Source organism: Cyprinus carpio, chromosome B23, assembly GCF_018340385.1.
Source record: "Cyprinus carpio isolate SPL01 chromosome B23, ASM1834038v1, whole genome shotgun sequence".
NCBI lineage: Eukaryota > Metazoa > Chordata > Actinopteri > Cypriniformes > Cyprinidae > Cyprinus > Cyprinus carpio.
In genome coordinates, this window is record NC_056619.1 from 27,611,319 (window position 1) to 27,626,375 (window position 15,057).

The following is a 15,057-nucleotide window of genomic DNA, read 5'->3' on the forward strand; positions in this document are numbered from 1 at the left end:
CCAGGCTACTGAATAACCAAACCTCCATTTGCTTGTTGTAAAACTAATCCAAAGCCGCACTGACAAATCTCCCTGTTGAGGATCTTCTCCTCTCTGTTCCCCAGCTGACTCGATGACTTTGAGATGGGGTGAAAAGAACTGCGCAGGTCGCCTGAGCCTTGTGTCTCGTCAGTGAAACTCCTGGCGCTCGACCTCCTCATCCCTCCCACAAAGATGTAGCAGGACTCCTCCTGCAGCCACCCAATAGTAAGTAAGGAAGGAAAATTTTATTTATATGTGACCCTGGAGCACAATACCAGTCATAGAAGTCAGTTTGTCTGAAGTAGTGAGATGTATTCATCATCTGAGAAAGCTAAATAAATCATCTTTCCATTGATATAGGTTTTGATAGGATCAGAACTATCTGAAAGATCTATAAGCCCGCGTGGGACGCTGGAGCAGGTGTGTAGTGTGATGAGGTAAGGTGTGTGTGTACCTGCAGCAGGGGTGGTGGAAGCGGGTATTTATGGGCCTCGCTGAAGAGCTGCTGCTTGATGCTGGTCAGAGGAGCTTCTCTCAGACACTCCAGACTCACTCAGGATCCCGGTCTGAGCAGACAGCAGTCCACTAGGATCCGAGGAGGCATCAGGTGAAGCCCTCATAACTCTCTCCTGAGGGACGGACTGAGGAGCCATGCTGTCCCCGACACACACTCAACACCTGCACACACACACACACAGTGAGAGACACACACACACACACACACACACACACACACACACACAAACAAAGAGACACAGAGAGAGAGAGATCAGGCTGGAACAAAATATCTTCAGTCATTTTACTTTTAAGTGAGAAATGCATATTACACCCAGAATTTGTAGATATTTATACTACTAGAAAACAAGACAAAAAAAACTAAGAAAGAAAATAATTTTTACAGTGCAGAAACACTCAATCTTGTCTGATAGTTCAGAGTGTTTATCAGTCAGAGCTCTTTTAGTGTAATCAGCTTCAGCTGCTGCTTCTGGTGTCAGATCTGGAGTGATTTTGATCAAGTAAAGGTCAGAATAACTACTGCACATATCTCAGATGAACCTTTACTGGATTCTTTACTTGATTCTCCATCAATCATGTTTTTAGAGTCTCAAATCTGATCATCAGGATCTTTTTGAGGAGCCGCTTGTTTCCAGAAGCTTTTACTTTCTCACTGTTCCTCAAGCGAGGAGGAATGATCTTCACAAGTTTCCAGAACATCTCTACATCTTCTGTTGAGGAGCCTTTATTTCTTCTTCATCTCTCAACTACTGCATTATATGTTTGGACTATTTATATCTCATCTCAATTGAGACACACTACTGGAGATATAGAGCACAGACTCATATTTAGATCATTTTTATGTCAGCATTCGTTGTAATTGTCATAAAGATATATATATATATATATATATATATATATATATATATATATATATATATATATAAATGAATCTGAGAAGCTTATCACTGTTTAAAACGGATCGAAAATGATTTTAAACCTAAGTTAACATTCCTGAAATGAAATACAAAATAGACTCCATTGTTTGATGTTTTGATAATCTCGTATGATGTGATAAAAGAAGATTACAGCCTCTTCGTTCCTGATCCAGAGCGGGGGCACTTTTACGGGCACTTACCCAGCTGTTGAAAGGGGGAGGAGCACAAAAAAAGAGCATCAGAAAGATACTGAAGTTACTGTAAACACTGTACATATCCATCATCACAGAAATATGAAGCGATGCGGCAAAATCACAGCAGCTGTGGGATACAAAAGCTTCTGCTGCATGATCATATGTAGGCTAAATATAAATCACCGCGAATATAATATCAGATCGCTCGCGACAGAAGCACAGTGTTACAGTAGCATCACCACTGACAGGAATACCATAAAAGCACTGTTATTGTCTCACGAGGCGCGTCTCGCCGGCTCCGGTCTAAACTGATCTCACAACAACCTTTACAGCCGTGATGTTTTGGCACTGGCACATCAGAAGGCGAAGATTCCGGTTCCAGGAATCAAATCACGACAAACACCGTAGAACACAGAAAGCTTCAAACCCACCGTCACACCCGCATCCCGGTGGGCTACTGAAGCCCTTCATCATCATCATGTCCATCCCCTCCTCAGTACCCACCTGGTCTCTCTCTCTCTCTCTCTCTCTCTCTCTCTCTCTCTCTCTCTCTCTCTCCCCTCTCTCTCTCTCAGAGCATCTTTTGTCCGTTACCGGAGAACAATGAATCCGGCGGGCGCGAGTGATGTCATAAGAATCCATTTTTCAAAATGACATCATCTGAAAGCTGAATAAATAATCTCTCCATTGGTGTATGGTTTGTTTAGGAGGAACTAATATTTGTCCCTGAGATGCAGCTATTTGAAAATCTGGAATCTGAGGGAAAAAAAAAATCTAAATATTGAGAGAAAATCATCTTTAAAGTTGATTCCAAATGAGAGTTCTTAACAATGCACGCATTACTAATCAAAGAATGTTAAGTTTGATATATATTTACGGTAGGACATTTACAAAATATAACCGCTGGAACAGTCTTTACTTAATATCCTATTTTTGCCATAAAAGAAAAATGTATAATTGTGACCCATACAATGTATTGTTGTCTATTGCTACAAATATACCTGTGCTGCTTATGACTGCTTCTGTGCTGCAGGGACACACACACACACACACACATAATATTTAAATTTGCTCATATCAAATATATTTATATATTTTTTCTTTGCTCTCTGGTACGTGTTTAATTAATGTTAAGGTATAATTTAAAATAATATAAAAACCTATTAGTAGTGCGCACACTACAAATTTGTTCTTTAAGTGGAATTAAACACACTTTATTTTAAGGTGTCCTTGTTACAATGTAGTATAGAATTTAAGAGAGAGTAATATTAATTAATTACATGTACTTACTGTACAGTTAGGGTTAGGATTAGGGTTTGGTTCAGGGTCACTTGCATGTAATTATGCATAAATTATTGTTATTATAATAGTTAGTACATGTAACTTGTAACAAACACCACCTTAAAATAAAGTGTTACTGGACATTATTATGACATAAATATTATTTAAAAATGTATAACACATAAAGTTATTTTAATACTTAGAATTCCCCTCACACACTGAAATAATACATCAGTAGTGCTGTGTAGCATTATTATACACCAGTCGTCCTGCTAATAATGTTTTTGCTAGACAGACACCGCACCGTGTGTGTGTGTGTGTGTGTGTGTGTGTGTGTGTGTGTGTGTGTGTGTGTGTGTGTGTGGTTCAGCCCAGATGTGATCTAATAGATGACTGTTTTTCTCTCATCTATATGAAGATTAAAATCCTGTTGGCCTCTTTTCCTCTAATCCCTTTCTCTCATTGTCTCCTTCACTAACAGACTGCTGTGTAATTAACCAGGCGTCTCATTAAAAACAGTGTGTGTGTGTGTGTGTGTGTGTGTGTTACTCTGGCTGTATGTCTGTCTCTGTGTGCAGATCATCATCATCACGCGTCTGTCAAGTCAGGGAATCATGTAGAGATTCACCTCTCAAACTCACTCTGGATTTTCTCAGGATCTGCGTTTCCCTCCTCATTCTGATTGTGGAGGAACAATGATCCTTCCTCTCACACACACACACACACACACACACACACACACATGCACACACACACCTCAATACAATCTGACAGCAAATGCTCTGAATGTGTGAACGCACCATTTACAACTTAAATCCAGTGAGAAAACTTCACACAAGCACAGAACGCCCACAACTCAGACACATGCTGTCACACACACACACACACACACTCACACACACACACACACACACACACACACACACACACTCACACACTTACACACACACACAGGTTTGGCTTTGCCGGTCTATTGTTCATATTTCCTGTTTTCTAACCTCATATCTGAGTGTGTGTGTGTGTGTGTGTGTGTATTTATTATTATTATTGTGTGTGTCCTGTACTCTCTCTCTGTCTTTGTCCTTGTTCAGCAACAGGAAGCAGCTCTAACTTACTGCTCAAACACACACACACACACACACACACACACACACACACACACACACACACACACACACATTGTGTTTGATATGAGATCATCAGTGACTGTTCTGATTTAATGGAGAGATGCAGTGTGCAAGTATGTGTGTGTGTGTGTGTGTGTGTGTGTGACAATGCAGAAAAGCCGAGCGGATGTGGCGGAAGACGAAACTTGAAATTCACTATAGCATTTCTTTTCAAACCTTATAAACAGTAACTTAAACAACACTCATACTCTTTTTGCCACTGTTGAGAGACTGACAAACCCCCCCAAGTCAGATCCCCAGTGAAATGCTCTCAGACAGCAAATGCAATGAGTTTGCTTCCTCCTTTTCTGAGAAGATCATCAATGTCAGGAAGGCCATTAGCACATCCTCAAGTAATGCAGAAGTCAGACAGATTTGGCCACAATATCAAAAAGATACTATGTCTATTTTTGAAGCAATTGATAGCAAAATTTTGGAAGAAATAGTGCAGCACCTAAAATCGTCAACCTGCGATCTTGACACACTTCCCACATCTTTTTTCAAAAGTGTGCTTAACTGTTTAGAAGCAGATCTCTAAGAAGTGGTGAACACCTCACTTCTTTCTGGGACTTTTCCAAACTCCCTGAAAACTGCAGTTGTAAAGCCCCTTCTGAAAAAGAGCAATCTTGATAACACCATTTTGAGCAATTATAGATCAATATCAAATCTTCCTTTTATAAGCTTTTATAAGGTAGTTTTTAATCAGCTGAACAAATACTTAAACTCAAATGGATACCTGGACAGTTTTCAATCTGGTTTCCAAACGCATCACAGCACAGAGACAGCACTCATTAAGATAATAAATGATCTTCGCTTAAATTCTGATTCTGGCAAACTATCAGTGCTGGTATTGCTAGATCTCAGTGCTGCGTTTGACCATTGTCGATCATAACATACTACTAGAGAGACTGGAAAACTGGGTCGGGCTTCCTGGGATGGTACTCAAATGGTTCAGGTCATACTTAGAAGGGAGAGGCTATTGAGCATAAGTCTAAGTGGACGTCCATGACATGCGGAGTCCCACAAGGCTCAATTCTGGCACCGCTCTTGTTTAGCCTGTATATGCTCCCACTAAGTCAGATAATGAGAAAGAACCAAATTTCCTATCACAGCTATGCTGATGATACACAGATTTACCTAGCCTTATCTCCAAATGACTACAGCCCCATTGACTCCCTCTGCCAGTGTATCGATGAAATTAACAGATGGATGTGCCAGAACTTTCTTCAGTTAAACAAGGAAAAAACTGAAGTCATTGCATTTGGAAACAAAGATGGAGTTTTCAAGGTGAATGCATACACTTGACTCTGGGAGTCAAGCAACTGAAATCAAGTCAGGAATCTTGAGGGTGGCGGTTCTCGAGACAGACCTTAGTTTCAGTAGTCATGTCAATAGCAGTAACTAAATCAGCATACTATCATCTCAAAAAACATTGCAGGGCCCAGATGTTCTGTTTCCAGTCAAGAATTGGAGAAACTTGTTCATGTCTTTATCATCACCAGCTTGGGGTGGACTACTGTAATGGTCTCTCACCGGCCTTCACAAGAGGCCATTACAGTAGTCCACCCTACTAGGCTGTGAATTTCTGAAATCTTGACAGCAAGGCATCTGAGCTTCTTTGCAATATTTTGAACAGATATTTTGTGACTTTTTGTCTCAGTACACCAGACTCCTGACATTTTTTGTGTTTGACTGAAATCAGGCAGCTCGTCACATGAAAATAATGGCTTTGTTTTCCAAGCGACTCGCTTGTTTGGCTGAAAGTTCTGACACCTCCATCTGTTAATTTCATCATTCCACTTTGTGCAGAAAATTGCCAGTCATTTGGAGACAACTGTCATCCGGCATGGCAGGCTGAGCTGTGTGTGTTCTGGTATATATGGTTTATGAGAACACAAATGTATATATGGTTGCTGCACTTACTATAATAAAAACCATGGCTAATTTTCTTAAGGAATTTGTATTTGTGTATTTACTTTTCTTTTCTTCTTTTTCTTTTTTCTTTTTATAGCTTTATAGCTTAGGCTAATTAAAAAAGAAAGAATAGAAATCAGAAAAAAAGATTCCTGAAAGCGAAACCACCCGAAGTTCGGATTTGAATCAAAAAGATTCATAAGTGATTCACTCTCCGAAGTTCCGCATCTGCTTTACTGCTTTTTTAAAAGCAAACGCCATCAAAACAACCACCGTTACCTGTCAGATATGTACTGCAAGTTTTGTCATTCCTCTGAAGAAGACTTCATTAATTTGTTTCAAGTGCATCTACACAGAAAAAAATTTGGTCAGATTTTAATGTTTATTTAATCTTATTATGGGATTGACTTTTCTTTTTGTTTTAAAGATGCTTTCTTTGGATTATTTGGATACTCAAAAGAGAATATAGAGGGAAAAAATGCTACACGATCCGATTGGAGCGCTCCAAATCAGTTTGCAACACAATGGTTTAACTGATTCGGAGTTTTTTGTTTTGGTTTCGTTTTTTTTTTTTTTTTCCTATTGAATCGAGTTTGAATCAATCGGAGCGGTTCCGGCGTAAATGACTCGCTCAATTGAATCGGTTCGTCTGGTCCTCTGTATCTCGCGTGTTTAGTCACTTCAGTCTTCAGTAACTAGTGAAACACTCCATTAATATGATGGGTTACAGCTCAAAATACATGTTAGATGGAAACATTGTGCATTATGTATTTTGAGTTTGTAGCTTAATCTTCACTATATTTGAAATAGTTTGAGCTGCAGTTCAGTTGGGTGACAGTTCAACAGAAATCAGTAGTCTCTCTCACATTGAACTCACGCAGTATATACTGTAACAAATATTAGAGAAATGATTGTTGTAATTGTATGTGGTTGTATTAGTTCATAAAGAATGAGACAGTCAATGTAAAGTCTCGGCTTCCACCGCGCCATGTCACACTATTTTCATACCGTTTCATCAGCCGCAAACGCAAAGGAATATGAATGGTAAGAAATGGAATCTTAAGGCCAGCCAATAATAATTACTGCGGATTTAAGTTATTTAGCTTCATTTGTTAGTAAAATACACGTCATCGAAATGAGCATAATCTCATTATCCCACACACTTCAAATGTCTTATTGAAAAAATTACCTATTCAACAAAATGTCTTAGAGAAATTGTTCATTTTATTTTTGTCCATACAAAGATTAGACAATATTGTTTTGTTCGCGGCATTTCTTCCAAATATCTTCTCTTGAAAAAAGAATGATCGGAGTTTGATGGATCATTCCTTCTTGAAGATTCGCGAAAATGAAGATTCAAATTATTGATTCTTTTAAAAAAAAAAAGTTCCTAAATAAGAGCCAGAACTGGATCTTCGAGACTCCAAACAAGGGGAGCTAATGGGCAGCTGTGGCCTAGCTTGTTAGAGTATCGGACTTGTAAATCCAGAAGGTCAGCAGGTCTGAGTCTCGGCGCTGGCAGGAGTTGTAGGTGGGGGGAGGGAATGAACAGCCGCCTTCTTCCTCCCTCAATACCTATCACTGGATATAGCTGCTCACTCCTGCAAGGGCCCACGGTGTCTACTTCTCACCGCTGTGTGTGTGCACTTTGGATAAGTTAAAATGGCAGAGAGCACCTATTCTGAGCATGGGTTACCATACTCTGACAAATGTCACGACTCTCTACTTTCACAAATCGTGTGTGTGTAATTCCAAAGATTTCTGGTCAAACATTAGGTGCTTCTTCACTGATATACCATTACAAACATTACAAACCATCAACTTTTTAACCATTAAAGTCCAGCTAAAAAAATGTTTTCCTGTAGTGTCTTTTTGGGGACATATTCTATTAGGATTTCATTGAAGGTGACTAGTTACTAGTGTGTGCAGAGACCCACAGGTCCACACAGCTCTCAGTAAAAACCAGTATCAAGTCCCATTAAAACTGTAGCAAAACCAGTACAAAGTCTGGAGAAGGTGTTCATTGTTTAGGGGTGTAGGCTAAAAGATCATGTCTTTGCAAGTTATTAGCCTACTTCAAATCATAACCATGAGATAAAAAAGTCTAAACTGTGGCTTAAAAAATGACTTTAAAAAGTCGCATCTGAAAAGATATAATCGCGGAGATTAAAATTCATTAAAAAAATGTGCATATGCCCATTATGCAACTGATTCCTTACTTCTCACCGCAGACCCTCAAGTGGTGAAAGTAGGCCAGTTCACCTCTAACTCCATCACCCTGAAATAGGAGGCCCCACAGGGCTGTGTCCTGAGTCCCCTGCTCTACTCTCCTCTACACACATGACTGCGTGTCTTCCCACAGCTCCACATCTATTATCAAATTTGCTGATGATGCTGTGGTTCTGGGCCTCATTCACAACAATAATGAAGCCGCATACTTGGATGAGGTAGAGAAACTCACATCATGGTGCCAGGACAATTGTCTCTCTCTGAATGTGAGCAAAACTTAAAGAGGAATGATTGTTGACTTCAGGAAGAGACAGCAGCAGCCCTACGTTCTCTAATGACTCAGCGGGACCCCTGTGGAGAGGGGGTGAGCAGCTTCAAGTACCTCGTAAACATCTCAGAGAGACCTGACTTGGACTACACACATTCAAACTCAGGTTAATAAAGCCAGGCAAAGATCACTGTACCATCTGACAGCTGAGAGAATTCAGGGTTTCCCACCTGCAATCCTGAAAACTTTCTATTCAGGGGCCATAGAAAGCGTATTGACTCAGTGTATATCAGTGTGGTATGGGAACAGCTCCAGTCAGGACTACAGAGAGTTGTGTGCTTAGCTGAGCGCATCTCAGGGTCTGCTCTCCCCTCTCTGCAGCACATCTACCTCAAACACTGCAAAAGCAGAGCTGTTAAAATCATCAAGGACTCCATCCACCCCAGTAACCATCTCTCTTCACTCCCTTTGCTGCCGCCTGGTAAGCGCTTCTCAGAGCCTGATGATAAAAACTGAGAGACTTAGGAGGAGTTTCTTCCCCATCAGACTCCTAAACTCAAAACCAGCCTCTTAACTTCAACATGACTTCACTAAATTATCAGTAAGATACTCAATATACTGACACTGTCACTTGCACAGAGCGATTTCTATCATTTTTATTTGTATTTATTTACTTTATTACCTCTATTGCTGCTATGTAAATACCCTGTACAACCTGTTAGCACATTCTCCTCTTGTACATTCCTCTGCTCATCTTGATATTTATTAAGTCTACCGCAGTATACCGTCCTGCACATTTTTTTCTATAAGCATTCTATTTTATTCTTTTTTAATATTTTTCTGTATAGATTTTCTTGTGTTTGTATTCTTTAATAATTGCGCTGTCCTTGGATCAGACCTGACTCACACTTCACCGCTGGTCTTATGCTCTCCATATAACCATGTGTGACAAATAATGATCTTGAATCCTGAATCCTGAATTGAATAAACAGTCATTTTTGCCCTTTTTTGTCATAAGTCTGCACATAGCATGCCATACTTCTACTTTTTAAATTCATAATTTATGATTTAATATCATAATTTGACTTACTATGCGTTCATGCATTTTTATATTTTTTGTATTAACATTATCAAACTTTTACTGGGCCATAATTCTTCGGGAATTCTTGTGTTTTACATCACAACTGACACAACACCTCCTGAAAAACATAACATGAAGCAAGAAAGTGCATCGCATCGCTTGTATGAAGTTTGTGAACACTATACTTGTGAAAGAAGCATAAATGGACATGATGAAATCCTTACAGAAAGAACTGATGTGTCTTAGACAAACGATCAGCATCTCAATCTGCCCGCCTCATTTTATATTTTAACATTTTTTGTCTAAGGTGTTTTTATTTTAAGTGGAGATACCTCTATATTTGCTAGAAATAAAATCCACACAGCAGCTACTACAGAAAGAGATAGCAGAGCTGAAACAATGTGATGAGGAAACTATCTGTGTCCCTGCAGCACAGAAGCAGTCATCAGTAGCACAGGTATATTTGTAGCAATAGACAACAATACATTGTATGAGTCACAATTATACATTTTTTCTTTTTATGACAAAAATCATTAGGATATTAAGAAAGTAAAGATCATATTTCCATGAAGATATTTAGTAAATTTCCCACTGTAAATATATCAAAACTTAATTTTTTGATTAGTAATATGCATTGCTAAGAACTTCATTTGAACAACTTTAAAGATGATTTTCTCAATATTTGATTTTTTTGCTCCCCCTCAGATTCCAGATTTTCAAATAGTTGTATCTCAGACAAATATTGTCCTACCCTAACAAACCACACATCAATGGAGAGATGATTTATTCAAACGTAAATCAAATCCCTTACTTGATTAGCTTTTGTGGTCCAGGGTCGTCAAATATTGTTTTGTTTCTGACTGAGCCTTAAATCAAGATCGCATTTCTTCTGGATCCTTCTTTGGAAAAGAAGAGTTTTGCAACAGGTTGGACTACACGACTGACATTTCCCAATTCCCCTTCTCCTGCAGTAATGTGGGAGGTCTCTTTAAAACTCGCCGTCGGCGTTAATTTCTCACTCTGCACAGTGTCACCGTCACATAACGCGCGTGCTCGTCTGTATTCAGTCTCTAGTCGCGGTTATAAGCGCTCAGGAACTCGGTCAGGGCTTGTTTACACATGCGACGGGCGTCTCTGTCAAGTTCCTGACTGCTCGCTGGAAGCAGCACGATGGGATTTTCCACGGATATAAATTCCTAATTAAACATAAAAGGTCGGTTTTGTCTTTAGCAGGTTATATTTGTTCATATCGATGATAGTGATTAGTTTGTGTCAGGTCAGCGCAGGCAGTCCGCTGGATACCTATTCAGCGGAGAGGGGCGGTGACCGAGGCACATGCCTTCGCCTTCTGAGCTTCGCCATTGGTCGTCCAGGGGCCTTTTAGTGCACATCCTGCGTTCTGATTGGCGGGCGCGGCTGTCCGTCAGTCTCGGTCCGAGCTACTGTATATAAAGCGCGCGGAGTCCGTAATGCCATAGCGCGAGATGGAGGTAACGCGAGTTCGCATGCTTGGTGAATGATCGAAAAAGAGGCGAAGCCTGTTTTTAATCGTCACTGTTTTTAGAGGTACATTTCATATTTACAGTAGCGCAGTACAGGTTTTGTACGCGGCTCGGTGAGCGCTTCATATAGTGCGCCGTTTGAGGAGTTGTGTGTGATTTCGCGCGCTTATTTACTCACAGCGCGAGAAAGGCGGATAAACGATCGCGCTTAATAGTGTGTGTGTGTGTGTGTGTGCGCGTGTGAGAGAGAGAGGGGGGTAACGTACGTGTGTGTTTGTGTCGAATAGGGGCGGGAGGGGAGAGTTTGGTTCTCGCATTATTCATGAGCAGTGCGGTGCGGATCCTCCAGGGGGCGTGGTTATTAAAATGATGGCTAGGCGTGGCGTTCTGAGTTGAGTGACAGATGTAACACATGGGTCAAGCAAAGCACATTAATGCACCAAACCTACACTGACTGTAGTCAAGTAAGTATGAGGATTTAAAATCACACTGAAGCATATTTTATTGGATTGTACTGTTTTTAATGTAAATGAGTAACTGTTTTATTCAGAGGTGTGTTTAACTGATTTATTTAAAAATGTATCGCCTGAATGTATTTTAGAATTTTCATCAAGTGTAGATCTGAAATGTCTTTAATAACTTTTTGTTAGTTGTGTACCTTGTGTAATTTATTCTGTTGTGTTTTCCTGCAGTCGTGTTATTAGAGGCTGATGGATGTGTGCGTCGTGATGTCTGTTCAGTGAGCTTCCTGTCACGCTGGCTGGCGGGCTGAGTTTACACACCCGTCCTCCGCCCGTCACCATCCAGGACGAGGTGAGCGCTAACATGGTGCTAACCGAACTCGCCGCCAATCACGTGACCCCTCAGGATGAGCCGATCAAACGGCCTGCAGTCACGAGTCGAGACACAGGCGCAGAAAACTGAGCAAGCCGGCGCTACACTGTGAGCGTGAGGCTTCAAACACCGAGTCTCGCTAAACGCCAGGCGCCAGCGCGCAAACCTCCAAGCGACCGGTTCCTGCCCTCCAACTTCCTGCTGGTGTGCGAACATCTTGACCCGCTGAATCTCAACAGCCTGCTGGGCCGAGGAGGTCAGTAAAGGCGGCTCAACGCCCAGCAGCCCAAATCGCTCGCCCCTTCCCAGGAAGAACAGAGGACCAGTGCAGATCCTGATTCCCAAAGACATCACCGACCCTCTGAATCTGGCCCGGTGCCACGCGCGGGCGACGCAGCTATGAAATGTTGGTGTCGCCCTTGAAGAGGCGGGCGACGAACGCCGCTGGCCGACACCATCCAGGAGCCACCGCTGAGCCTTCGGAGGAGAGGTCAAAGGTCAGTGACGGGTCGGGTGTGTCCTTCCGTTGGATTCAGACAAGCCTGTAGCTGAGTCACCGCTTTCTTTACGAACTCAACACGTCAATCAACCGTCCGTGAAGTGGTGACACCCATTCTCCCGGCTGACCGGTCACACCGCCTAGTCTAGCTCCGCCCCCAGCCAGCCATCCAAAACAGGAAGTGCAGGCAGAAACCAACAGCCCGCTCGGACCGTCTGTCCATCACGCCGACTAAAGCGAGCGGTCCGCCATGGCGTTCCACCTCCTGTTGTAGGGTGGAGTCAGCTTTGAACTCCGCCTTCAGAAGTGGAAAATCCTGCACAAGACACCTCACGCCGCATTCAATATGGAAGCTACAGCCGTTACTCGGTTCCACATCACGCCGTCGCCGCAGACGTCAGCGCCAGCGGTCCGCTAGAATCCAGTGGTTCAGCGGAAGAAGGTCCTGGATGTGGGCTGGGCTGCAGCATCGGTCATGTGACCCTCACGTTTGCCGGCACGGCTGGAGTCCTGAGCGTGTGCTGGGCATCGACATCGACGGAGGCGCTGAGTGCGCACCGCCCGGCCCAGAACCTGGCGCTTACTTCCTGTCCGAGATGACCGGGTTGAGCGGCGGACCGCCGGGGGGAGGTCAGAGAGAGCAGAGGTCAGATGGGGTTGGCGCCTCTGATGGAGCTGGAGCTGGAGAGCGGTCAGGCATTGCACGCGGAGTTTCCTGTGTCAGCCACACGCTGCCGCGGACCCATCGCCGCTCCTCCCATAATGCCTCACACCCCCAGCCTGTTCCCCTGCAACATCTACTTCCTGAAGGTAACATGTGAGTGTGTGTGAGAGAGTGTGTGTAAGAGAGTGTTAGAGAGAGAGAGTGTGTGTCAGAGAGTGAGTGCGCGTGTGTGTGTGCGTGCGTGTGCGAGAGAGTGTGTGTGTGTGTGTGTGTCTGTTAGGGATGCAGAGAAGAACCGGTTTCACGATTAACCGTGCTTTTAAACGGCAGGTTAGTGTCGTAAAGGCTCGCGCTACAGCCCGAGTGTTTCTGTTGCAAGGAGCGAAACAGTTGCAACTTAACAAAGCGATAACAAAGTTACAGTGGCGGTGCACCAGCTTAAATGTTAAAATTCTGTGGACACGGAGGCTACACACACACTAGATTAACTGTGACAGAGGAACCAAACAGTGATCCTTTATTTCCCACCCAGAGGAAAGACTGAAGTCCATAAGTATGGGACTATTTTGGGTACACCAAGAATGACATTTAAATATTACCATAAACACTGCTGCTAAAAATGCGATATACGGCTTAAAACTATTTTAATGCACGATGTGAAGACAAGCTATGGAGCATTCTGCCCGCTTCAGATCAGACAGAGATCAAATAGTGCGGGGGGATCACATTTATTTAAATTAATTGATTATAACATTTAGCTACTTGAATTAATTATTCGATTGGGAGAGAGGGAGTGCTACAGAGAGAGAAGTGTGTGTGTGTGTGTGTGTGTGTAAGAGAGAGATTCAGATTTTTATTCGTCACACACAGGATTATATAGAGCATATATAACCAGCAGTGAGGTCAGGTCAGCTCCGCACCATGGACAGTGCAATTATTAAAGAATACAACACAGATGAAAATATACATAAATATAGCTATGAAAGAATGAAATAACAGTAAACAATAAAAATATAAGAATAAAATATAAAAAAAAGATGTATACTGTAGAATTAAATATAGAATGGAAAATAATGTGCATGAAAGTATACTGTAGTCTTAAATATTAAGATACACAGGAATGTACAAGAGGCAAATGTGCAAACAGGTTGACACTGTGAGTTTGTCAATGTGAGGTAGTGAATGATAAATATATTACTGATAAAATGAATATTAAGTGGAGACATGAAGATGTTAAGAGGCTGGTTTTGAGTTTAGGAGCCTGATGGGGAAGAAACTCCTCCTAAGTCTCTCAGTTTTATCATCAGGCTCTGGAAGCGCTTACCAGACGGCAGCAAAGTGAAGAGATGGTTACTGGGGTGGATGGAGTCCTTGATGATTTTAACAGCTCTGCTTTTGCAGTGTTTGAGGTAGATGTGCTGCAGAGAGGGGAGAGCAGACCCTGAGATGCGCTCAGTTAAGCACACAACTCTCTGCAGGGCTTTGCAGTCCTGACTGGAGCTGTTCCCATACCACACTGATATACACTGAGTCAATACACTTTCTATGGCCCCTGAATAGAAAGTTTACAGGATTGCAGGTGAAACCCTGAATTTTCTCAGCTGTCTCAGATGGTACAGTCTTTGCCTGGCTTTATTAACCTGAGTTTGGATGTCTGTAGTCCAAGTCAGGTCCTCTGAGATGTTTACACCGAGGTACTTGAAGCTGCTCACCCTCTCCACAGGGGTCCCGCTGATCATTAGAGGAGTATAGGGCTGCTGCTGTCTCTTCCTGAAGTCAACAATCAGCTCTTTGGTTTTGCTCACATTCAGAGAGAGACAATTGTCCTGGCACCATGATGTTAATTTCTCTACCTCATCCAAGTATGCGGTCTCATTATTGTTGTGAATGAGGCCCAGAACCACAGTATCATCAGCAAATTTAATAATAGATGTGGAGCTGTGGGAAGACACGCAGTGATGTGTGTAGAGA

General features: G+C 42.2%; 1 pseudogene; it reads left to right on the plus strand.

The window, feature by feature from the left end:
- Positions 1-8,210: 8,210 nt before the first annotated feature.
- Positions 8,211-15,057, plus strand: part of LOC122141904 — a 13,281-nt pseudogene continuing 6,434 nt past the window's right edge.